The 25,245-nt window shown below is 35.3% G+C and overlaps 1 protein-coding gene across 2 annotated transcripts in view; it reads left to right on the top strand.

The window, feature by feature from the left end:
* LOC136123111 (bifunctional heparan sulfate N-deacetylase/N-sulfotransferase 4) overlaps positions 1-25,245 on the top strand; it is a 239,054-nt gene that overhangs the window by 57,643 nt on the left and 156,166 nt on the right. The gene's annotated exons all lie outside the window — the stretch shown is intronic.

Genomic DNA, 25,245 nt, shown 5'->3' with positions numbered 1-25,245 from the left:
ACAGTTCATTCTAAGGCAAAATTCCTCTCCAGCTGTGAACCTGTAAAACTAGATAAGTTATGTGTTTCCAAAATGCAATGCTGGGATGGGCATAGGATAGACATTCCTATTTCAAGTGGGAAAAATAGATAAGAAGGAAAGGGTGACAGGTCCCAAACAAGTCCAAAAACTAGCTAGGCAAATCCATCCGATCTCAAGCCTCAAGAATAATCCTCTTTATAGTATCTTCAATAACTGGTCTTGAGGAAACCAAATATCCACATGCAAAAGACTTCACCAGAATTACCCTTCATATTCAAGTTTGTAGCATGTACCTCAAAAATCTTCCAGCTTCTACCCATTACCCGGTTCCAAAGCTGCTTATATATTTAGGTATTCATTACAGTAGAATCCCATTTCTTAGTAACTAAATCTGTATTAGTTCTCTTAGGCTGCCATAGCAAAATACTGCAGATGGTGGATTAAGCATCAGATTTATCGCTCACAATTCTGGAAGCTGGGAACCCCAAGATCAAATTGCTGGCTGATTTTGTTCCTGACTTGCAGAGAGCTGACTTCTCACTATGTCCTCACATGCCTCTTCCTCAATGTAGAAGTACACAAATCTCTCCTTCTCTCTCCACTAATCCCACCATTACCTAATCTAACTGTAATTACCTCCCAAAGGCCACATGTCCAAATACAATCACATTGGGACTTAGGGCTTTAACATATGAATGGGGGGGAACATTTAGTTCATAAAAACCTGAGACTTCGAGTTCTGTACCCTATAAATATATTCTTCAAAAATCAAGGTGAAATAACATTTGAGACAGAATAAAAACTGAAAGGGGCTTCCCTGGTGGCGCAGTGGTTGAGAGTCTGCCTGCTGATGCAGGGGACGCGGGTTAGTGCCCTGGTCTGGGAAGATCCCACATGCCACGGAGCAGCTGGGCCCGTGAGCCATGGCCGCTGAGCCTGTGCATCCAGAGCCTGTGCTCTGCAACGGGAGAGGCCACAGCAGTGAGAGGCCCACATACCAAAAAACAAACAAACAACAACAAAAAAAACAAAACTGAAAGGGTTTGTTTTCAATACATATAAACTGTGAAAAATGCTAAAAAGATGTTCTTGAATCTGAAGTGAAATGGTATCATATAAAAGTCAGTATCAGCAGGAAGCAATTAAAAATGACAAAAAGAGGTAAATATCTGGGTTAATTGATGTCTTTGTCTTTATTTTTCATTACACATAATTTAAATTTTTAAAAGCATATTAATTATTTAAAGTGACAAAAATAATATATTTTGGAGTTCAGAGCATATGTATAAGCAAAATATATGCCAACAAGAGCACAAAGAAAAGAATTATAGAATTGCAGTGTTGTAAGGCTCTTACATTGTCAGTGAAGTAGTATACTATTCGAATATAGACTGTAATGCCTTAAAGATATATATTGTAATATTTAAAGCAGTCGTTTAAAAATGGCTATAGCTAAAAAGTCAATAGAGGGGAATTAATAGAACATAAAATGTTCAATTTACCCAAAAGAATGCATAAAAGGAAGAATAAAGAACAAATAAACCATATGAGATGTATTGAAACAAAACACTGAGATGGTTGATGTAAAACAGAACCATATCAGTAATTATTTAAATGTAAGCAACTAAGACTCCAATTAAAAGACAGATTATAATATTGAACAAGTGCAAGCTCCAACCTCTATGGTATTTATAGGAAACTCATTTTAAATATAAATGGTAAAACTCAACAGGTAGAAAAATGAGAGGCATGGAAGCATGAAGCAAAGAAAGTCGGTGTATCTATTGGTAAATTATTAACAGACAATAAACTTCAAGATAAATAGTCTTAAAAGAAATTAAAAATGATACAAACAGATGGAGAGATATACCATGTTCTTAGGCTGGAAGAATCAACATTGTGAAAATGACTATACTACCCAAAGCAATCTACAGATTCAATACAACCCCTATTAAACTACCAATGGCATTTTTCACAGAACTAGAACAAAAAATTTCACAATCTTTATGGAAATGCAAAAGACCCCGAATAGCCAAAGCAATCTTGAGAAAGAAAAATGGAGCTGGAGGAATCAGGCTCCCTGACTTCAGACAATACTACAAAGCTACAGTAATCAAGACAGTATGGTACTGGCACAAAGACAGAAATATAGATCAATGGAACAGGATAAGAAGCCCAGGGATAAACCCACACACATATGGTCACCTTATCTTTGATAAAGGAGGCAAGAATATACAATGGAGAAAAGACAGCCTCTTCAATAAGTGGTTCTGGGAAAACTGGACAGGTACATGTAAAAGTATGAAATTAGAACACTCTCTAACACCATACACAAAAATAAACTCAAAATGGATTGAAGACCTAAATGTAAGGCCAGACACTATCAAACTCTTAGATGAAAACATAGGCAGAACATTCTATGACATAAATCACAGCAAGATCCTTTTTGACCCACCTCCTAGAGAAATGGAAATAAAAACAAAAATAAACAAATGGGACCTAATGAAACTTAAGCTTCTGCACAGCAAAGGAAACCATAAACAAGATGAAAAAACAGCCCTCAGAATGGGAGAAAATATTTGTAAATGAAGCAACTGACAAAGGATTAACCTCCAAAATTTACAAGCAGCTCTTGCAGCTCAATATCAAGAAAACAAACAACCCAATCCAAAAATGGGCAGAAGACCTAAATAGACATTTCTCCAAAGAAGATATACAGATTGCCAACAAACACATGAAAGGATGCTCAACATCATTAATCATTAGAGAAATGCAAATCAAAACTACAATGAGATATCATCTCACACCGGTCAGAATGGCCATCATCAAAAAATCTAGAAACGATAAATGCTGGAGAGGGTGTGGAGAAAAGGGAACACTCTTGCACTGTTGGTGGGAATGTAAATTGATACAGTCACTATGGAGAACAATATGGAGGTTCCTTAAAAAACTAAAAATAGAACTACCATATAACCCAGCAATCCCACTACTGGGCATATACCCTGAGGAAACCATTAATTCATAAAGAATCATGTACCAAAATGTTCCTTGCAGCTCTGTTTACAAAAGCCAGGACATGGAAGCAACCTAAGTGTCCATTAACAGATGAATGGATAAAGAAGATGTGGCACATATATACAATGGAATATTACTCAGCCATAAAAAGAAACGAAATTGAGTTATTTGTAGTGAGGTGGATAGACCTAGAGTCTGTCATACAGAGTGAAGTAAGTCAGAAAGAGAAAAACAAATACTGTATGCTAACACATATATATGGAATCTAAGGAAAAAAAAAAAAAGGTCATGAAGAAACTAGGGGCAAGACAGGAATAAAGATACAGACCTACTAGAGAATGGACTTGAGGATATGGAGGGGGGAGGGTAAACTGTGACAAAGTGAGAGAGTGGCATGGACATATATACAATACCAAATGTAAAATAGCCAGCTAGTGGGAAGCAGCCTCATAGCACAGGGAGATCATCTCAATGCTTTGTGACCACCTAGAAGGGTGGGGTAGGGAGGGTGGGAGGGAGGGAGATGCAAGAGGGAAGAGATATGGAAACATATGTATATGTATAACTGATTCACTTTGTTATAAAGCAGAAACTAACACACCACTGTAAAGCAATTATACTCCAATAAAGATGTTTAGGAAAAAAACCAAATATTACTTTAGACAAAAAATATAATGTGCCCAGTAGTGACACAAAAGAGTAAGTCATCTGACAGGTGAAAGGAAGAAGATAAAAGGAGGGTTCAATAGAACTATATCTTGAAGAGTTAATACTAGTTTGGTCTTCAGACAAATATTTTAATAAGTGATTTTGGAGATGACAGTCCAGCTGCAAGTCTTCCCTTAGTTCAGTTCTCTCTCTTGTTTAATAATCTGTTTTTAATGAATTAGTTCTCAAGATTTTGAGGAGAGCACGGTATATTACCAGCATTGTCCTATATATCAGTGACTCATTTGTCCAGAGTAGATATTTTAGAAGCAAGTAAGTGGTTAATTCAGTGAGTTTTATGAGGAGTTTTTCCCCTAGGAATCCTTACTGGAAGGTTACTCTAGTAAATTATTTAGTAAAACACTGAAAGATCAAGGAAATTGCTGTGACCTCATCTCAAAACATTTGAAGCCCTGCAGTTCATGGGAGGGCTAACAGGCAAATTGTATCAGCCTCAGAAAACACAGCATATCATCTGACATCCATATTATGAGTGCAAGTGTATGTGATTGCTTGAGGCAAGAGTAATGGCAATTCACTGTGTTAACTCTAGTATGTGTGTGACTTTTTTTGGTCCAATATTGTAAAGTAAGTTATTTGTAAACCCAATAAAGTTGTGCCTATGTCTTTCAAAGACAATCACATAATGTAACTGTCACTTACTATTACCAAATATATGGAGAACATAAATTAAGTAGAGGCAAATGCAAAAACTTCTAGTTAAGATTACTATCTAAAATTTTAGTTGAAATCAGGGAGAAATCTTGAGTAGAAGATGAGTCTAGGTAAAGGAAAAATCTCCTAAAATATTAAATTTATGGAGCTACACTTAGTCAATGAATTTACTTATTGGAGAACCACAAAATCATCTTATATTCTTATTCATATAAGTCTGACAACTATATGGCAATAAGGAAAAGACAAATGGTATATTTATGACATAATAGTTTTTATTGTGCCCTCTCGAAATATATTACATTTGATGTGTGTATGATGAAAATTCTGAAGTTAAGATTCCCTCATCTCGTCCATCCGTCAGAACTTATCATATCTCTGAGGCTATTCTTAAGGCCAACTCAGAGATTCTCTTCTGGGTCAGAAACCTTAGAAAAACCTACTAAGCTCTACGTCATTCCCTAGGTTTCTAAATGTACTCAATGAATATTTTTAAAATGAATAAAAAGAGAGATAAGTGAATTGTTCTTTTTAGACAGTATAGCACCAAACACATAATAGGTATTCAATGAATGTTTATAGCGTTAGTAATGAATTAAAGCTTTAAACTATTAAATATTAACAATTATATTAAAGATAAGCAATTAAAATTAAAGAAGCAAGTCCTTGTTAAAGTTAGAGGGAAAATTCCCCCACTATGGTAAGATTGAAAAATACTCAACCTTGTAAATTCAACTTTATTTCAGTTTGATCATCTGAAAATCAAATTTGTTACAGCTTAACTTTCCTGTGAAAAGTTTTTTTTAACTTTCCAATGAAAAAATTTTATTTTTCACTTTTATCTCCTCTCACTAATTTAAAGACAATCCTAGGAACTTTTTGCCCAATTAGCCCTGAAAAGGATGAAATATTAAGGACTGAGGAAATATCATACATGTCATGTACAGCTCAAAACTAATACATCTGTTATAGTAGAATAAGTTTCTATTATATGTACAAATGGTGCTGTGATTTGGGGTTGACTAAAAAGGGGTGGCTCCTGTGATGAGCAGCAAGATGAAGATGCACTTATACCAACCGAGGCCAGCTTCATGTACAAAAGGACAGATATGCAGTTTGTGTGCCACAGCTCGGAAAGCCTCCTATTGTAGTCATTGCATAGTGCGCCCAAAGCTTAGGGATTCGGGAATAAAGTATTACAAAGTGCCAGCTGCAAAAGCAATCAACCAAATCCCTTTACCTCCCAAAGGAATGAAAATTGAATTGTACTATTTGGAAGCCTGTACCTCTTTTAGATCTCCACTGAAGATTCTCATTTATTTATTGTTTTGTTAATTAGTGAGTAATACAAGTTTAAAGCCAAAATATCTATTAATATTGAAGGGTGATCATGATAAAACACGTCTAATTATTTTTGTTTGTTTTAATGGGCTATGGCATCATGTTTGTACAAATGACTGATTTTCAACTGTTTAAACACTTAAGTTTATTTTATTTTTAGCTACTTAATTTAAAAAATTAAAACTTAGGAGATTAGATCCATAGAGGTAGGCAAAGGGCAGGATATTTATTTAATTTTGAGAAGTAAAGACAGCCATAGATCAGTAAGTAATGAGAAAGCAGATTCTTGCCGTAATGGGCTGCCCAGTAGTCAGGGACACACAGTACCAAGTCTCCTCGATACTCAGCCACTTACTGACCATGTGAACAGGCAAAACACATTTAAAAATTGTGTGCTTCATTTTCTTTATTTATAAAATGATTATAAAATAATCAACATTTATTAAATCCTAGTACCAATTTTGTAATACTCCCTTTACATCATTATATAGTAGCAGAGTAGCATCACAATTTAAGGTAGAAGTTATCTATTTATTCTTTTTTTTTTGTAGAGTTTGTGTGATCTCTTTTTTTAGCTTATTATTTTATACTGGAGTATAGTTGATTAACAATGTTGTGTTAGTTTCAGTTGTATAGCAAACTGAGTCATTTATACATATACATGTATATATTCTTTTTCAAATTCTTTAACAGAAGAGGAGACAGACTACAGAGACATTGTATAGCATTTCCCAGCAGACAAGAGCCCCTAAATGGTAGAGTAGGTTTCAAACCTCTCTCTGCCCATGTTCTTTCCTATTGGCAATGCTGCCTTTAGGCATGATGATAATATCTGTCTTGGAAAGTCCACACAGTGGATATAAAAATAAGTTGATTTTATGAACTAACTTAAAAACTGTAAACGATTATTGAAAACTGGGCACATTTTAACAGTTATTATTAAGAACTGCCCAGTGCTTAGTTGAGGGGTGCTGTGAAAACAAGGTATACTACATAATTCTAATCCTGAAGGAGTTTACAATATTATATACATATAAGACTAATACATTAGTGAAAAAAATTAGTGAAAACACTTATAAATATGTAACTAAATTCTAATATAGGGCTCCCATAAAAGTTACCTAATATACAGAGTTGTTTTTCTTTGTTAATCAAATGGGATCAGACTGTGGTTATCTTAAGCAAAATCAGTTGGAAGGTGTATGTATTAGAAAGCTGGAGGGGGAAAAAATTGTTTTCAAAACAGAGAGCAGGACAGCCCTGATAGTCTAGGTGGGGGAAATTAATGGCCATACTCTCTACAGCATCACTTTAGTAAGTCAGTCAACTCTAAGCATCGGTCTTTGGGTCACTCCACTGAATAATTAAAATCCTGGAAGAGAGAGTCTGGTCCGCCTAGTTTGTGTGCGTGCTCACTCCTTAGATAAAGCAGGTCAGGCATTAAGAAACCTGCTAAGACCTCATGCAATGGCGGAAAATTAAGATGCTAGTATGAGGGAAATAAATAATTGGCAAGGAAAATAAAAATTACCACTCTAAGGAGAAAATTATGATGGGTGGAGGATTTCAACGAAGGCTTCAGTAAAGAGGTAGATCTTGAAAGATAGGATTTGAACAGCTGGATGCAGAAAACTCTTGCAGAAGGGAAAGAATTTTTGCATAAAAACTAGTATCATACCAAGACTTTGGACAATGAAGACAGAGTTTTTGAGTTTCTGCATCAAGGAATTTGGGGGTTGTTTGGTTTTACTTTACTTTCTTTTTAAAATGATTGGCAATCCACTTGGAACTATGTTTAAACAAAGTTCTCACTGCATATATGGAAAGGAGCTAAAACATCTTAAAATCCTATGTATCTTTGATTTATCATCATGTGCTGATTAATGGAGATATTTGATTTCTTAGCAGGACTTTTAAGGAGCACATATTCCCATGAGGCAATGTATAAGAGACAAGAAAGATTAAATTCCTGGGAAATGAGGTAAACTGTTAAAATGAAGATACTTGATTTTCCCACACTGCCTGTAATTTATGTCAATTAACTTTACCCTTAATTTACCATGATTTTGAGTCGGCATTATAGTCAAATCAGTTCCCATTTAGTGTAAGATGATCTAGCTGCCGTGATATTTTAGAAGTGAATTGGATTGATAAACTATAGTTTTAAACAAGTGTAACATTTAATATTTTGAAACATAATTTTGAATTCCACATTGTTGCATTACAACATAGAATGACAGATGTTCGTGACTGTTGATCAAAAAAAGACGTATATACTTTATTACGGATTTTGAATATATTTGATAAAGATGAAAATGTTGCCACTTAAACTAAGATTGGCAAAGTGAGGATTTGTCCGTATAGGTCTTTTATTTTTATTTTTTATTTTTTTGCGGTACGTGGGCCTCTCACTGTTGTGGCCTCTCCCGTTGCGGAGCACAGGCTTCGGACGCGCAGGCTCAGCGGCCACGGCTCACGGGCCAAGCCGCTCCGCGGCATGTGGGATCTTCCCGGACCGGGGCACGAACCCGTGTCCCCTGCAATGGCAGGCGGACTCTCAGCCACTGCGCCACCAGAGAAGCCCCGTATAGGTCTTTTAATTGATCACCTCCACCAAGGGCCTTCCCTACATGTCAATTACGTGCTTAGTAAATATCTTATTGGGACTGTGAGGTATTATACACTTCCTAACTGTCCTTACCATAATGATTCTTTCCCTACTACAACCCATATTTCAGAATAATCATCCTGGAAAACCTCTGTGATTACTTGTTACCTAGAAAATAACTTCCAACTTATTAGTAAGAAAAGAATAGAAAGGACACTCAGAATGTTTTACCATTCCATGAATATGCTATGCTATGACCTTTTGCATACATTTCTTATGCTTTAAATCTTCTCCATTTGGCAAAGTCAGGTACAAGTTTAGTTAAATGAATGCACATCCAGATAACAATTATGTAAATGTTTTATTATGATAATACTAATCACTCATCTTTATTGAGCACTTTCTGTTTGCCAGGAAGCTATTCTAAGCACTTTCTATGTAGCATCTCTGTTATTGATCACAAGACACTATTGGGTGGATACAAATATTTGTCCCATTTTACAGATGATGGAAGTAAGAGGTAAATGAAATTCCAAATGGTCACGCTCCTAGTACTTAGCAAACCAGATTTCAAAATTCAGAGATCCTGCGAGGGTTCTGAAGCAAGACCATCTATGATTGAATCCAGGCTTTGCCTCATACCAGCTGTTTGACTTTACTTACCTCTCTGAGCCGCAGTTTCATCATCTGTAAAATGAAGTAGTAGTAACATGTACCCTACTGATACAGATTAAATGAGTTAATATGTATATAGTGCTTAGAACAGTGCTTAATAAATGCTCAATAGAGGTTAGTTTTTATTACCTATTAATTTCTATGGAAGTACAATCTAAAAATCACATTTACAAAAATGAGCAGATGATTAAATATCTTGATGAAACATAAAACTGTCATTGATGTGTTAATCTATCCATTAATTTGCATAGATGCATTTAAGTACTTAGTATAGTACAAACCAGAAACTGTGCTTGGCATTGGTGATATAGCAATAAACAAAACAGACATTGACTCTGCTTTCATGAAGCTTATTCTCCCAGTCTTTCATGGTTGTTAGTAGGAATTAAGCAAGATACATTCTCAACTTGATCCAAAGTTTAGGCCCAGAATGGAGGGGATAGCAAATCATGTCTTGTTATGAGGATTGGTGGTTGAAGTGACTCATCTGAGAAGAGCAAGCACAATTTAAATTCAAGGCCTAAAAGATCTCTCTTTGCCAGTAGGAGATCCTCAACCAAAGGGCAAAATATATATCATGAGGCAGTAGCCTCATCAAACAGAGGCAAGACCACAAAATATTAAGTCTGGAGTTAAGTTAAAAAAAAAAGTCTGAGTGCAAAACTATAGTCAGACCGCAAAATTTCTTCTATCAGCAGTGTCACTATATCTGAGAGCAATGAGGCTTGAAAGCCTGAATTTTAGCACTTATGTTATGAGACTGCTTTTAATCCTTGCCCAGAGCCTGCTTTCTTTTAAAAACAATGTTTCCCTAAGGCCTTCATCAAGGGGGTGAGGTATGTGCTACTCCAGAGTATCCGCTACCCAGGGAGTAGTTAATGGGGTTGTACAATACGAGCCCTGACCTTCAGGTCTCTGCATTTTGGAGACTCCATTTTCAACTTGGATTCTAAGCTAGCAGTGATTCTTTCCATTAAAACAGGTTTTAAAAAGCCTCTCTCATACCCACAGTATGCCAGAAAAAGTATCTCCAGAAGAGGCTATAGATATAAGATGCTCACTTGGGGGATAGATGGAGAAAGTTGCAGTGTGAAATAGCTGTTCTTGCATTTAGCAAAGCAAACACTAAGTTTTGTGGACAGTTGCAAGAATTCTGAGACTAGAGGACATGCCAGGAAAGCAGGCAGGGGATAACAGCCTCTAGTGGAAATTATTAATCCCCAGGCCCTCTAAGTACAGAAATACAGTGCAAGGCAGAACGATTCCATTAGCCACACTACTTAAGTTATCATCAGTGGAGGAAAACCAGAGATGACTATCACAACATATTGTAGATGCTTATGTATCATAGACTTCATATAATTTCCAATATAGAGTGTCATTTCCAACAAATCCTTTAATCCTCTTCAAAAGGATGCAAGTTTAAAACCGCTAGAACTAGGGAAATAGTACTCCTCTATTAAATCAGGATTTTGATGGTTGGAGTGGGCAAAAAAGAACATCACTAACATAATTCTTACAAAATGAGTCATATTTCTCTCTGGGTATATTAAGAAATCTAATGGTGTATTCAGTTCAATTCAATCCAGTAGCTGCTGGGTCTGTACTATGGACAGTGCACTGTGCATGTTTGTTTACATAAGAAATATGAAGATAAATAAGGTTAAGTTCCTTCTTTCTGAGTCCTTGCTATCGTGTAGGAAGTTAAGAAGAGACCCACAAAAACTATAAGACTGAATCACTGACATAGCTTTCTTCTGAGGTAATATTACGTCTATATTCAGATTACTGGTAAATGGAGGTGGACGTTACTATCTACCGTACTGAAAAAATCGGTCACTGAAAAATTAGAATGGTGACATATTTCACACCTTTAAGAGCTTATTTTATGAATTTTTGATAATATTATCACTGATTTTACAGATATATATTTCCTATAGGAACTTGGAGAGCCTATCTCCATTTTTTTTTCCTTGTTCTGTCTCCTTCATCTATATGGATGACTAAATATGCTAGAAGTAGAATGAAAATAGGATGGAAAGGGAAATTCTCTCCTAATGAAGAACTGGGAAAAGCATCATGGAAATTTTAGATTTATAAGTGGATTTGGAGGAAGAGTAATTTTTATAATAGATAGAGCTGCAGTGGAAGTGAAAAGTACCCCAAATACACAAAAGCTCAGAAGTTGGAAAAAGAATCATATTTGCTAAGCAACAAGTGATACTGAGACAGGCTGGGACCTGGGACCCTTTGCTGCAGTTCTGCAGTGCTTGCACCTGGACAAATGTCTCCTCCGGCAACAAAATACAAAGAAACTGTATTGGACTAAAAATAACGTGCACAGATGGGGCAAATTCTAAACAAAAGATACAAAAAGACCCAAAAATCCCAACTGCCACTTCTGAAGAGCCAGGAGCAGAAACAGGGTGTTGAGAGCAAAAGCAGGGTACTGTGCATGACCCCTGCACTCAACACTACCTAAGGGGTGGGCAAAATTTCTAAGCCACACCTCAGGCCTGACTCCTGGACACACCCCTACCCTCACCCCGCATAAGGAACCAGCTGACCCCATCTTGGGGAGTGGGCAAGGGAACGTGTTACTTGATTTCACGTTTTCCTGTGGCTGCAGGAACCCCAGTAAAGCCTTGTCTGTATTTCTTGTCTGGCCAGTAGTCTAATTTCTATTGATTGGGAAAGGTCAAGAACCCTGATTGGTATCAATATCATCAGCCTGGATAATAGAGAAATGTGTGGAAATGTAAAAGGTATACATGACTCCCTCCAGGGTCCCTAAATTCAACTAAGTACAGCGTGGACAGTTGAGCTAGCTGCCTCACTGAAACCTACATGCCTCAGTTGAACATCTTGCAGCACCACTGATTTTTTTTAAGAATGCATTGAAGTAAAAACAAGTCAGTATTTCTTCTAAATGTGACTTTTTTTTTTTCATTTTGGTCTGTGAGGCCACCTATGAACACATGAAAGGAATTCTCCAGAGTCATTTTCTAATTTAGCCTGAATGAAGAGACTCACACTGGCAAGTAATTTGAGTTCTCAGTTTAAGCCAGTGGAGGGCTGCAGGCTGAATGAAAATTAGATTTTTAATATTGGCCTTGTTTAGATAACTTAAGGAGTTTGTCATAATAAAAATGAAGGATGTTTATTTGATTCTAGGCCGATCACCTTTCTGACAGGTACAGGGAGGGGACTAGGCTTGCTGCAGAAAGCAGATGTCTCCAGATCTGAGTTGGAACTTGGGAAACAGAGGTAAGAGATGAAGATTCAGCCCTGCCTGAGAATGCCTCTTGCATATTACTGTTATTTAAATGTGTCCTTATGGTGAAAGGTGTTCTTTGACACAACAATTTGGAGTTAGACATGAATAACAGCATAGCATAGTAGAAAGATGAGGGAGCAGAAAACAAGGATCCCAATCTCTACTCTAAGATGAACTTCCTCTGAGAATTTAAGGAATCTTATCATCGTTTTCTACTTCTCTGTACATAAAAAGTATATGCGCGAGGCAGCTTTTCATGATTTGTATCATTTATATCTCACATTAATTCTTCAAGGTAAGTCTTTTTATTTCTATTTTAAGGATGGGAAAACTCACTCATTTTAACATTCAGAAAACTCACTCTATCAGTGGACAACACAAGTTTCTACTTTAAATATTTACTGCATTATAATTTTAATGCATCAAAAAACCAATAGAAGTTTTTTTCACAGTAACAAAAGATTTTTTAAAAGATTATTTTTACAGAGAAATTATAAAAGGTATTTGTAAAAATCAAATGTACAATATACGAAACAAATAAAAACCAAGGCATTCAATTAAAATGAATGATGGGGAAGACAATTTTGGAGAATTCAAATAAAATTTACAAAGAAATGCCAGGATCATTTAACATCATTTAGTCTCTGATCATATATGGTAGCCAGAAGAAATGTATTGGACCACACAAAATAATGTCTACACATGTGTCTAATGTAGATGCTTATTCAAATTAACATTGTATTTCAAGATCAGAATTTTAGCAGTGTAATGATAATAGTTATATAAAAGAGGTATCAGAATATTTTCATCTTTCATTACTCCTAAGTGAAAATAGCAGAGGTATCAGTTTATTGAAAATGAATCAGTAATATAAATTATGATGAATCTAATATCTTAATTCAAATTAAAATATATGTCAACATATCATTGTAAATGTTTCATGTACTGAGTTGAGGTTCACAATTTCCTTATCAGTGATGAAATAGCTCTGGATTCATCTGATTATATCATTAACCAACAGTTCATAACTGAATAGTTTCCTGCCCAGTTTAGGGAAAATTAGAAAAAAATGAGAAATGCTTCTTTGAGATTCTCAGAGAGGAACTGTGTGAATTAGAGCAGACAGTTCAGCACACATTTCAGTCTCTAAATTTATACTTCTTGTACCACTTCAGAGATCTGTAATAGTTACAAATCAGAGAGAATTTCAGAGACTTCTTGAAGTGACCTATTCCAAGAAAAGCAGATAATTTATTCAGAGATTTTTCTGCTGCTGCTCAAAAAGTCTATTGAGATTTTTATGGTTTTCTCCATTTAGCGTGGCATTTTCTGGTTAGTTAATCATGAATACCTACTTACTTCCAGCTTGTTGATTAATTAACAGGAAAAATGAAAGCCATTATTTATTTATTTTTTAACTCTAGGGGTTTATTTTTCACAAGATCAAAGTGTTCTTCAAGTTGCAATCTTACTCTTACAGTATGATCTGATTATCTAACCCAACAGGCTCAAATACCCAGCTATATACAATGGGCCAGTAACGAAAGAAAACATGGTGAACATGATTCTCTATTCCTCTCAGCCAATAGACAGTTAATTACAGCTCCACTGGAATGTCTTCACCCTGGGGCTGTGAAATGTGAGCACCTACCTCCTAGTAATTGATTTCCATCAGTTCCAAACACTGTCATCATTCATTCACTGCATATTTATTGAGCACTCTATGTTCCAGGTACTGTTTTAGCCCCGTGGGATATATCAGGGTACAAAGACAGAAAGGTCTCCTACCCTTATTTAAGTGGCAGGGGGGCAGGGAAGTGACAGTTCACATATATAATAAATAAGTAATATGACATATTGAAGGAGTTAAGTCCTATGGCAAATAAAGAAAATGTAGAACAGGATAAGGAGTACTGAGTGAGGGTTGGAGGAGGCTGCATCATTAAATCGCTCAGTCAAGGTTGCTTTAGGGGGAGATTAGATGGAAATCTTGAATTAATCCCAGAATTAACTGCGAGTACTGCTTCAACAAACCAAGGACCCTGTTTTTCTGTGTGAAACCAAGAAAATCATTGTTAGCCAAGGAAGATCTATTCAAAATAAGTAATTACATGAAATGATGGAACATAATTCCCATTACATTTGAAATGCAAATTATACTGAATCTCTTATCAAGAGTTCCCTTCAGGACTTCCCTGGTGGTGCAGTGGTTGAGAGTCTGCCTGCCGATGCAGGGGACACGGGTTCGTGCCCCGGTCCGGGAGGATCCCACATGCCGCGGAGCGGCTGGGCCCGTGAACCATGGCTGCTGAGCCTGCGTGGCCGGAGTCTGCACTCCGAAATGGGAGAGGCCACAACAGTGAGACCCCCGCATACCGCAAAAGAAAAAAAAAAAAAAGAGTTCCCTTCCAAGAAAAAGAGATTGGGTCACAGTTGTTTTGTTTTTAAATAATAACTTCATCAGATTAATTTTATAAAAATATCTTCTATCACATATTGAAAATAAATGTTCTAGAAGAGAGGAAGGAATTTACTAATATATGCAAAAGAGAATGAAGCTACAGCTAACACATGGGCCCCCCACACATTGGACGATATCATATTGAAGACTGACAAAAAGAAAGGAGGTTTGAGGTAATGCCAAATAACTCCAGTATATATGTACATTTGATTTCGTGGAACTAATATAATCTCACACATTCTGGATCCTGCCTGACCTCAGATGAATTCTTTGTTGTCATATAACAACAGCAACAATGATTTGTGTTTATTGAAGGCTTATTACCTACCACACGTTTTTCACATGTTGGAACATTATATATTACTTCAATTATTCCTCCCAACATGTCTACAAAGTATGTAACGCCCTCGTTTTACAGGTGGGGGAGTTAGGAAACAGAAGGCATAAGTAAGGTAAGTGGTAGAGCTCGTTTTGAACCCATGCATATGACTTCTGAGCTCTTAACCACAATGTGACCTTGACAAGCACCACTCCAATGTGGGTTAAATACAAGGCAATCAATTGGCGTTTTGGAAAAAGTGTTAGGACACTGATGGATATTCATCTAAAAGAAAGAGAGGTATTGACCTAAAATATTATTTTGTAGGGATGAACCCTGATGCCCCACTAGGCTGAATCTCAGGCAGCCTCCTCTCTCAGACCACATCACAGCATCCTTGGAGGAGAAAGGGAGTGACACAGTGAGCAGCGTTGACAATAGTAACCTCCCTGCTTTCTTCAATTCCAATCTATTACTACATATTGTACTTTATAAAACGATATAAAGGCACTTACAGATTTTTATGCTCCAGTTTGATTAAGTTAACCCTCCCAGATGAAGCAAGTAGTTTGAAAACTCTTCCTAGGAAGAGACCACTGATTAAACGTAATACCAATAACTCGAGCACAAATGAACAGCAAGAAAATGGCACAGCTGACAGTACTCCCACTTCCTTAGTGCATGTTTTGTCAGTCAAGTCACATTACAGGTTTCAAACAAGGATCTCTAATCAGATCTTGTTCAGTCACATTCCTTTCAGTTAAGACATTATAATTTTTGTTAACACCAAAAAAATTATGCTGTTAACAAATATAATAAAACATTTAAAATTAGTGTTCATTTCATTTACTCATTTCTATTTTGCACATTTTATAAACTACATAAGTGATTATGGGAGTACAAGTATATGATTTATAAAAATAAATATTCATGTATTAAGGACATAATCTCAAAATATTTACTGATAGTTGTAAGGCCACAGATCCAGATCATCAAAACTATTACCATTACAAGTGGGAATTAATTTTTATTATAAAATTAACATTAATTTACTTTTGTATTAACGTACAAATTAATAATAATTAAATGTCCATACTTACACCTTTTGAATAATGTCTCTAAATGTCTGAATGAATCTTACTGTTTCTAGCTTAGTTCTAACTCTGGGTTTTTTCTATCATTTTATAAATGGTTATATTTGGGACATAGGCATGCATTTATGCAAGAACATAGTATGTTTAATTCATCTTCAGGTCATTTTAACTCATTTAAAATATTTAATGTTAACACTTCATTGATGTCACCATCCATACCAGTTATTTTTCCTTTAACATCAATATCATTCTATGTGTGGGCTCCCAATCTTCTCAGACACTCAGGCTCAAAGTTCTCTATTTCCTCTCTATCTCTTGGCATGTAACAAAACTAGCAAGTCCTGCATTTTCTTCCTCTGCATGGTACTCCATTTGTCTCTTCCTTTGTGTTCATGGCTACCACCACCAAAGCTCTTAAAGCCCAAGTAAATATTACTTTAATAACCTCTTTTTCTCTAGTTTCCCGTTATGTCCAAATCCCATCTAACAGCCATGACTGATCTGTCCACACTTGCCAGATTATTCTAATTTTAAAGATTAAAGTTTTTTGAAGAGGGCTTATTTCCAATCCTCTTCACAAAACCATCCTGAAGTATACAAGTTCTCCCACCTGGCTCATAAAACTCTCTGCCTCACCTGTCTTATCTTGCACCCTTTGGCCTCCTCATTCTGTATTTTGCCTGCTGCCTGGTACAAGACAATAATGTCAAGCCTCTTTTGAACTTTCATAGCACTTTGCTGATAAAATACTTATGACATTTTTTCTGCTTTTTATTATAATTACTCAGGTACATATTTTCCTTCACACTGATTACCCTTGAGGATAGAGACCATGTTTCACACATAAGAAAAAATATCTTACCAACTTCTAGCATATTTGCATGCTGATAAGTACTCAGAGTTAATATTTGATGAGTAAAAGTACTCTAAAATAATGCAATATTTCCCTGGTTATTTATAATGGACTTTAACATATTTCAGGACCTTATAGGCCCTAATATTCTCTTGTCCTTGATCAGTGTGTTTGAGAAAACATTAGCTAATATTGTACATGTGGGAGCTACTTAGACACATGTACAAAGAAGTGCAGGAAATTTGACAATATGTCATTTTATGGGAAATGTGGAAATAAAGTATACACTCATAGCCAGATATTCAAACTGTGGGATGTCATTTAAAATAACCCAGTTCTCTCCAAAATCAGAGAATGGGGAGAAAAGAAATGCAATTTCCAAAATATATGATAGTAAATAATTCACCTCTGCATGCTCTCTCACCTTTCCCTGATTTTTTTCTTCTTGTACACTAGGTCAAATATTACAATTTCCTCAAAGATCTGGGGTTTTTAAAAAATTTTTATTGGAGTATGGTTGATTTACAATGTTGTGTTAGTTTCAGGTGTAAAGCAAAATGAATCAGTTATACATGTACATATATCCAGTCTTGTTTTTTAGATTCTTTTCCCATATAGGCCATTACAGAGTATTGAGTAGAGATCCCTCTGCTATACAGCAGGTTCTTATTAGTTATCTATTTTATATATAGTAGTGTGTATATGTCAATCCCAATCTCCCAATTTATCCATCCCCCCCTTATCCCCTGGTAACCATAAGTTTATTTTCTACATCTGTAACTATTTCTGTTTTGTATATAAGTTCATTTGTACCCGTTTTTTTTTAGATTCCACATGTAAGCGATATCATATGATATTTGTCTTTCTGTATCTGACTTACTTCACTCAGTATGACAATCTCTAGGTCCATCCATGTTGCTGCAAATGGCATTTATCTTGTCCTTTTTTATGGCTGAGTAATATTCCATTATATATATGTAGCACATCTTCTTTATCCATTCCTCTGGTGATAGACATTTAGGTTGCTTCCATCTCCTGGCTATTGTGAATAGAGCTGCAGTGAACATTGTGGTACATGACTCTTTTTGAATTATGGTTTTCTCTGGGTATATGCCCAGTAGTGGGTTTGCTGGGTCATATGGTAATTCTATTTTTAGTTTTTTAAGGAACCTCCATACTGTTGTCAGTAGTGGCTGTATCAATTTACATTCTCACCAACAGTGCAAGAGGGTTCCCTTTTCTCCACACCCTCTCCAGCATTTGTTGTTTGTAGATTTTCCGATGATGCCCATTCTAACTGGTGTGAGGTGATACCTCATTGTAGTTTTGATTTGCATTTGTCTAATAATTAGTGATGTTGAACATCTTTTCATGTGCTCTTTGGCCATCTGTCAAAGATCTGTTTTAAACTCACTAACTTAATGAAACCTCCTCTGATCAACATTATACTGCTCTACTCTTTTCTTTAATTTGGATTCATTGAGCGTTTACGTCTAGTTGCTTCTGTCATACCATTCTTTTCATGCTGCCTTTTATACAGCTTTATTTTGTTTTGTTTGTTCAACAGAAAATTACTTCTTTTAGATGTAGGGACAATTACTTTATATATTTTGGTTCCTGCTAAAACCATGGAACAGTTTCAAGTATATACTAAGTACTCCATCTGTACAAGTTTTATTGAATGGGAATATGAATATGATTTTTGACAAATATAACACTATATCAAAAAAAAGTCAGCACATAGTTTTTGAGACTTATACAAATGTATCTTAACAATTCGGCATCAATCTCGGAACCAAATACCAGGGTCAAATATGGCTTTCAAAATGAAACAGATACAGGATAATACTTTTAACAATTTCCTTAAGATTTGCCAATAAACAGTGCCCCTAGAAAAGAAGATATGGAATGCAGTTGACCATTTATGAATCATGAATGAAAACAGAATTACTAATCTGCTTTTGCATCTTGAATTGAAGTGGTACAACCAAAACCAGAGGAACAATGTGTTTATGGAAGTTCACTTCAAGGATAAGAATTTTAACTTTAAATAACTAGAGAACTCCTAGACAGAAGATAGACTTGATGCGTGCACAGGTTTCCGGGATTCATAACAAACCTGTATAGACAGTTGCCTCCATCACTTGGTTTTGAAAACAGAAGCTCAAATATAATTTTTAAAATTATTTTAAATTTGTTTATCTGTCAAATGGGATGTAAAGTACACATGAAATATCCAACAAAAACAGATCTAAAAGTCAGCAGAATAGGTGTCCACTGGAAGGCATCATCATAACAACTTGGAATTAATGCTGAGACCGAGCTACTTTCTATGTCTCATTCTTCCTGTCAGCCACCACCACATCTAAAAGTAGTCTTCTTTAAACCAGAAACAATAACTTTAAGGTTAGAGGGCAAAAAGACACCTAATAAGTCTGCCGCCTATCCTATTCTTATCAGATAAGGAAAAATATGAAGAAATATATTACTAATTCAGGTTTTTGTCAAAATAAATGAGTCCTAAACCTTTCAGATTGGGTCCAATTTAGCAGTGGACCCGGATGAAATTCCTATATCCAAAACAACTCTAGATTCTTAGCATGGAAATAAAAGTAATGAGCAAAAAGATTTTTTAAAATCTCAGCTAAATTTTTTAAACAGTATAGATGCTTTGTAACTTGAGTCTCATTTCTTTATTTGAGATTCCAAGCACTTACTGTATATAGCACAGCATGAAACTAAATTATAATTATATAACATAATTTAAATACTATTTTATTTATGTGAGTTTTAACTCCTTCCTTTGAGACATTAAATTCTGAAACTGAAGTGGCTATTTAAGTAAAATATACGTAGCTCAGCTAAACTAGTCACAGTTCAGCTAACCATCAGTAAGTAGATGGTGGCACACATAGGACAGTAGCCAGAGGTCCCATAGGTACTATGAGGAACAAGAGATTTGGAATCATAAGTTTCAGATTTCAGAGCCTGGTTGAGCCACACCACTTTTTAGATGAATTTTTAACCTCAGCTGTGAAATAAAGATAACAACAATCCACAGAATTATTCTGAACATTAAGTGAAATACTATATGACAATATTTTGAAAAATTTAAAACGCTCAACAGACATTATTCACAGTATAGCAGTATGGTATAATGTTTTCTCAACTTAAAAAAAAGAAAACTTTTGAAATAAGTCCTCATTTGTAAAATTCTCTTCTTTCCCAAATCTTAATTTTCCCCTCTGCATATCTGGAAAAGCCAAAGCAAGGAGACTGTCAAAAGGAAAACTGAGAGCCAATTTTATTGTCTCTCATAACTGGATATTTTGGGCTTTGTAGTTAATATATATTTTATTTACTGAATAACTTCCAAGTGCACACAATTGACCACCTTTGATTTCATTTAAGCACATTTAGACAAAACCATAAAATGGTGTTTAAATAAATATATACAGTAATTTCTTTATGATCAACAACTATACAGAATTTTATTCTCCTTAAAGACAAGGGATGTTTACTGTATTGTCTCCTTCCCACATCATTTTACTCTAGTCCATATCACAGTGCTACATACAAAAAGATGGTCAATGAAAACTGATCTGCCTTTTTGTATTGAGTCATTTACCAAATAAATTTTATTTCAAGCATTATCCATAAAACAAAAAACTTGATAAGTGGGACTTCAGTAAAATTCAAAACTTCTGCTCTGCAAAAGACATTGTTAAGAGAATGGAAAGACAAGCCAGAGAAAATATTTGTAAAACACATATCTGATAAAGGACTTGCATCCAAATATATAAAGAACTCTAAAAACTAAATAATAAGAAAACAGACAACCCAAATGAAAAGTGGGCAAAAGAACTGAACAGATACCTCACCAGAGAAGATAAACAGATGGCAAATAGTATATGAAAAGATGCTCAACAGCATATGTCATTAGGGAACTGCAAATTAAAACAATGAGTTACCACTACCACACCTATCAGAATGGCCAAAGCCAAAGTACTGACATCACCAAATGCCGGGGAGGATGTAGAGCGGCAGGAACTTTCATTCATTGCAAAATGAATGCAAAATGGTACAATGCAAAATGGTACAGTCACTTTGGAAGACAGTTTGGCAGTTCCTCACAAGACTAAACATACTCTTACCTTACCATCTAGCAATTGCACTCCTTGGTATTTACTCAAATGAGTTGAAACTTACGTCCACACAAAAACCTGCACCTGAATGTTTATAGCAACTTTATTCATAATTGCCCAAACTTGGAAGTAACCAGGATGTCCTTCAAAAGGTCAATGGATAAACAAAACATGTATATCCAGACAACGGAATCCAGCAATAAAAACAAATGAGCTATGAAGCCACAAAAAGACATGGAGGAGTCTTAAATGCACATTGCAAAGTGAGAGAAGCCAATCTGAAAAAGCTACATGCTGTATAATTGTATAATTTAATTGTATAATCATTCAATTAAATGATATCCTAGAAAGGGCAAAACTAGGGAGTTAGTAAAAAGATGAGTGGTTGCCATGAGGAGAGGGAAGGGATGAATAAGTGGAGTGCAGGGGATTTTTAGGGAAGTGAAACTTTTCTACGTGGAATTGTAATGGTGGATACATGAAATTCTACATTTGTCGAAACCCATAGAATTTACAACACAAGGAAGGAACCCTAGTGTAAACTATAGACTTTAGTTAATAATAACGTTAATTCATCAATTTTAACAAATGGGGAATCTGGGAGGGGATACAGGGAAGAGGGAGTATATGGGAACTCTGTTCTTTTGCTTATTTTTTCTGTAAACCTAGAACTGCTCTAAAAAAAAGTGTGAATCTCATAAACAAGAGGAGCCTAAGGAGACATATACTCAAATGTAATGTGGTATCCTGAAGCAGAAACAGGATATTAAGGAAAACCTGAGAAAAATATGAATAAAGTATAGACTTAGTTAATAATAATATATCAGTATTAGCTCTTTAATAGTGATAAATGTACCACACTAACATAAGATGCCATGGGTGTTGGTATATAGGAACTGTCTGTACTGTCGTTGCAATTTTTCTGTAAATCTAAAATATTCTACAATTTTATTGAAGTAAAATATTTATGGTTCATATACTCTAATCCAGGAACAATGCTTAGAAACATAAAAAGGTATGTACTAGATTTCATGTGTAAATATAAAGTTACTGAAGGCATATGTTTAAATTAAAAATATATTATCATTAAACATTTAGATATTAATTAGAAAGCAATGTACAAGATTAAAATCACCCGTGTGTGAATGTGTATGCTGTCAGAGCAAAATGAAAGTGTTTTGGGCTTTAACCACACTATTTGTTAAGTGCAAAGGCTTCATGTAATTGTTATGCTCGAATCTCTTGGTTTCATTCATATTAAAATTTACGTAAGTAGCAAGTTGTTCATACTATCTGTTATGACAGGACTATATATTATTTAAATTCACCTTCCCCTGTGGTTAGAGGTATGCATTGCCTGCAAAGGCAAATAAGAACTGACATTCCCAGGAATTTCACAGTTTAGCAGCTAAGTTTCCTCTGAATATACATATTCTTATATCTCATGCTAGGTCCACATATCTTATACATTATTAAAAATAGTTTCCCAAATATTGACTTGCTTTTGCTTCACATTCTGTGATAAAATGTTTGAGATTAGTTTTTCTGGGCTCAATTAATATAGCATGTTTCCTCTCAACCCCATAACTCATTCCTCATGCAAAAGACAAATCATGCCCCTGCAGCCCTATTGATCCAGGGAGCCCTTTTGGGTAGGAGTAAAGCCTCTTTAATTACTTTGGCTGACTTTCATTTTTTACAGTCTTAGGCACATTAGCTATCGTACTGTAGGGTTCTCATTTGTCTTAAATTTAGATGCACCTTGGTCTCTGGAGATTGATTGACTGTCTATATTCTTGAGAAACCACCACCTGCCCCAGTCTACACTAACTCTGCTTAGCTTAGAAATCTGAAAGAGCTACCTCTCAGCTCCTCCTAGGGTTTGATAACCTCTTCCCTTTCCTTCACCAGAGGTGTTTTGACCTTTAATTAAAAGGAAAATTTGTTGTCTTCCTTTCAGAAGACAGCAAATAATGAACTCATTAAAATGAGGTTACTGTTCAGGCCTTAGAGCAATAAGAGTTGAAGTCTCATTAGCAGCTAACAATGCAGAACACAGCACATAAATAAACCTAATATTGGCACAGCAAAATGCCTCGGTGCATTAAATTTGAGCAGAATCAAATGTTTACCGTCAGTGATGTCTAGGGCATGAAGTTTTAGTGCACTTAATAAAGGAAAGCAAGTTGCTTCCTATTAGCCATGAAATGTTAGCACAGAAATTGCCCCCAAAAGTGTATTATGTAAATGTGGGATATGTTAGTAATTAACAAGGATATTGTAGAAAAGTATCTGTCTTGCTTAATAGATGCAGCAATTAGGAAGAATAAAGATGGCTCAAAAATATAAAAGTAATTCTGGAGATTAATGTAAAATAATGTGGAATGTGAGAGTAAGATTTTTTTAAGACGCTTTATCTCATTCATGGCCCAAGGTGAGAGATATTTGCAACGTCAAACTAAAGAGTCAGTTAATAAAATGAAACGTCCCTGTAGTTGATTAAATATATTCTAGGAAAGAGATTCCTTAAGAACTTATTTAAAAGAATTAACTACACTTCATTTATAGAAGTAAGAAGACTTTTGTTTCAACAAATTCTAACACTTAGTTAAGTTTTTTTTATAATGCTAAACGAGCCATAATTAGTAAAATAAGAATTAAGTTTTATTGAGTTTTATTTCAACAGTTCAGAGAATGGAATGAAAGTGTAAATCCTATTTAATATCTGATGTCTATACCACAATATCTACATAAAATGGTTGGTAATGATATGCTTTTCATTTTACATTGTTTCAGATACCTTAAATAAGGTTTGTTAAATATGTCTCAATGTATTTCCTCTGCATTTACCTGGTATCTAATATTCTTAAATAAAAAATCATTAGAGCAGTAGTTTTACTTGATAACTCATCCCAATATTTTTTTCCCAAAATATTTGAAAAAACTTGCTTTCACTCCACACTTTTTGAGCTCTCATGAAAACACAGATGGAAAAAAAAAAATTGTTTGGCCAAAAATTTTAATTGATTAGGAACACCTGCTTTTTGTAGATGAAGCCAACACATTAAATGATACTCTGGGGATGCTGAAGAGATACTCCAGTCCCTGAGAATAGATGTGGCTGGTAACTTCCAAACAACTTTCATCTGATACACAAAATATGGGAACAAATGCAGTAGTCATCATGCAGCCCATTCAGATCTCTCACAAGCTGCATTCAGTTCATCATGTGATATTTAGAGTCCTAGATGTTTACAAGCTATATCCCGAATCTGACCACTTTCCTCCTACATTACCACCAACTCCAAGACATTCATTCCTCAAATAGGGTAGTTCTTTCTTCTAAATGTTTCCCTCTTCCATACATGTCCTCCTTGACCCAGGTAATTCTTCATACAATGACCAGATTTCAAGGTGTGATGAACATGATATCTCTGCTTGATCAAAACTCCCCAACGGCTTCTTAGTACCGTCATCTTACTGCACCATATCTTTATTTGTTTATTGTCTGTCTCATCCACTGGAATATGAACTCCTAAAGAAAGGACTTTGTTTTGTTCAAAGCTGAATCTCTACTATGTAGAACAGCTGGAATATTAGCTACTCAAATATTTCCTGCATGAGTAAATACAATAACATATTTCACTTATTTGAGAGTCCTTCTTAAAATTAAATTATAGCTAAATTCTGTATAAAAACTATACTGTGAAAGCTGGATAAAGTCAGTCATAGAACTATAAAGGATACCTTTTACATAGCAAATATTTTGAATGTTGCCTTCTTGGAAAATGAGAGCTGTACAGAAAATGTTGCCATTAATATATTTTTGTTTTTGTCGGTCTCCTTTATGAATACCTCACTAGTTTCCCTTCATTTACCAGAAGGCAGAGTTGGTAGACTAGTAGGTGTTTATCAGATGATGTCAAGACTGTTTTGTTAAGAGCCTGAATCCTAATTAGGCTTTAAATAGAATTGAGCTTGAGGGGGTGTTAACAACATCTCACAGGAGCTTTTTATTTTCAAAAGTCTTAAATTTTGTCAGAGGGAGGGAGA

This window comes from Phocoena phocoena, chromosome 5 (assembly GCF_963924675.1).
Source record: "Phocoena phocoena chromosome 5, mPhoPho1.1, whole genome shotgun sequence".
Taxonomy (NCBI): Eukaryota; Metazoa; Chordata; class Mammalia; order Artiodactyla; family Phocoenidae; genus Phocoena; species Phocoena phocoena.
The sequence above is the reverse complement of the archived record's forward strand: the minus strand, read 5'-3'. Positions and strand labels throughout refer to the sequence as shown.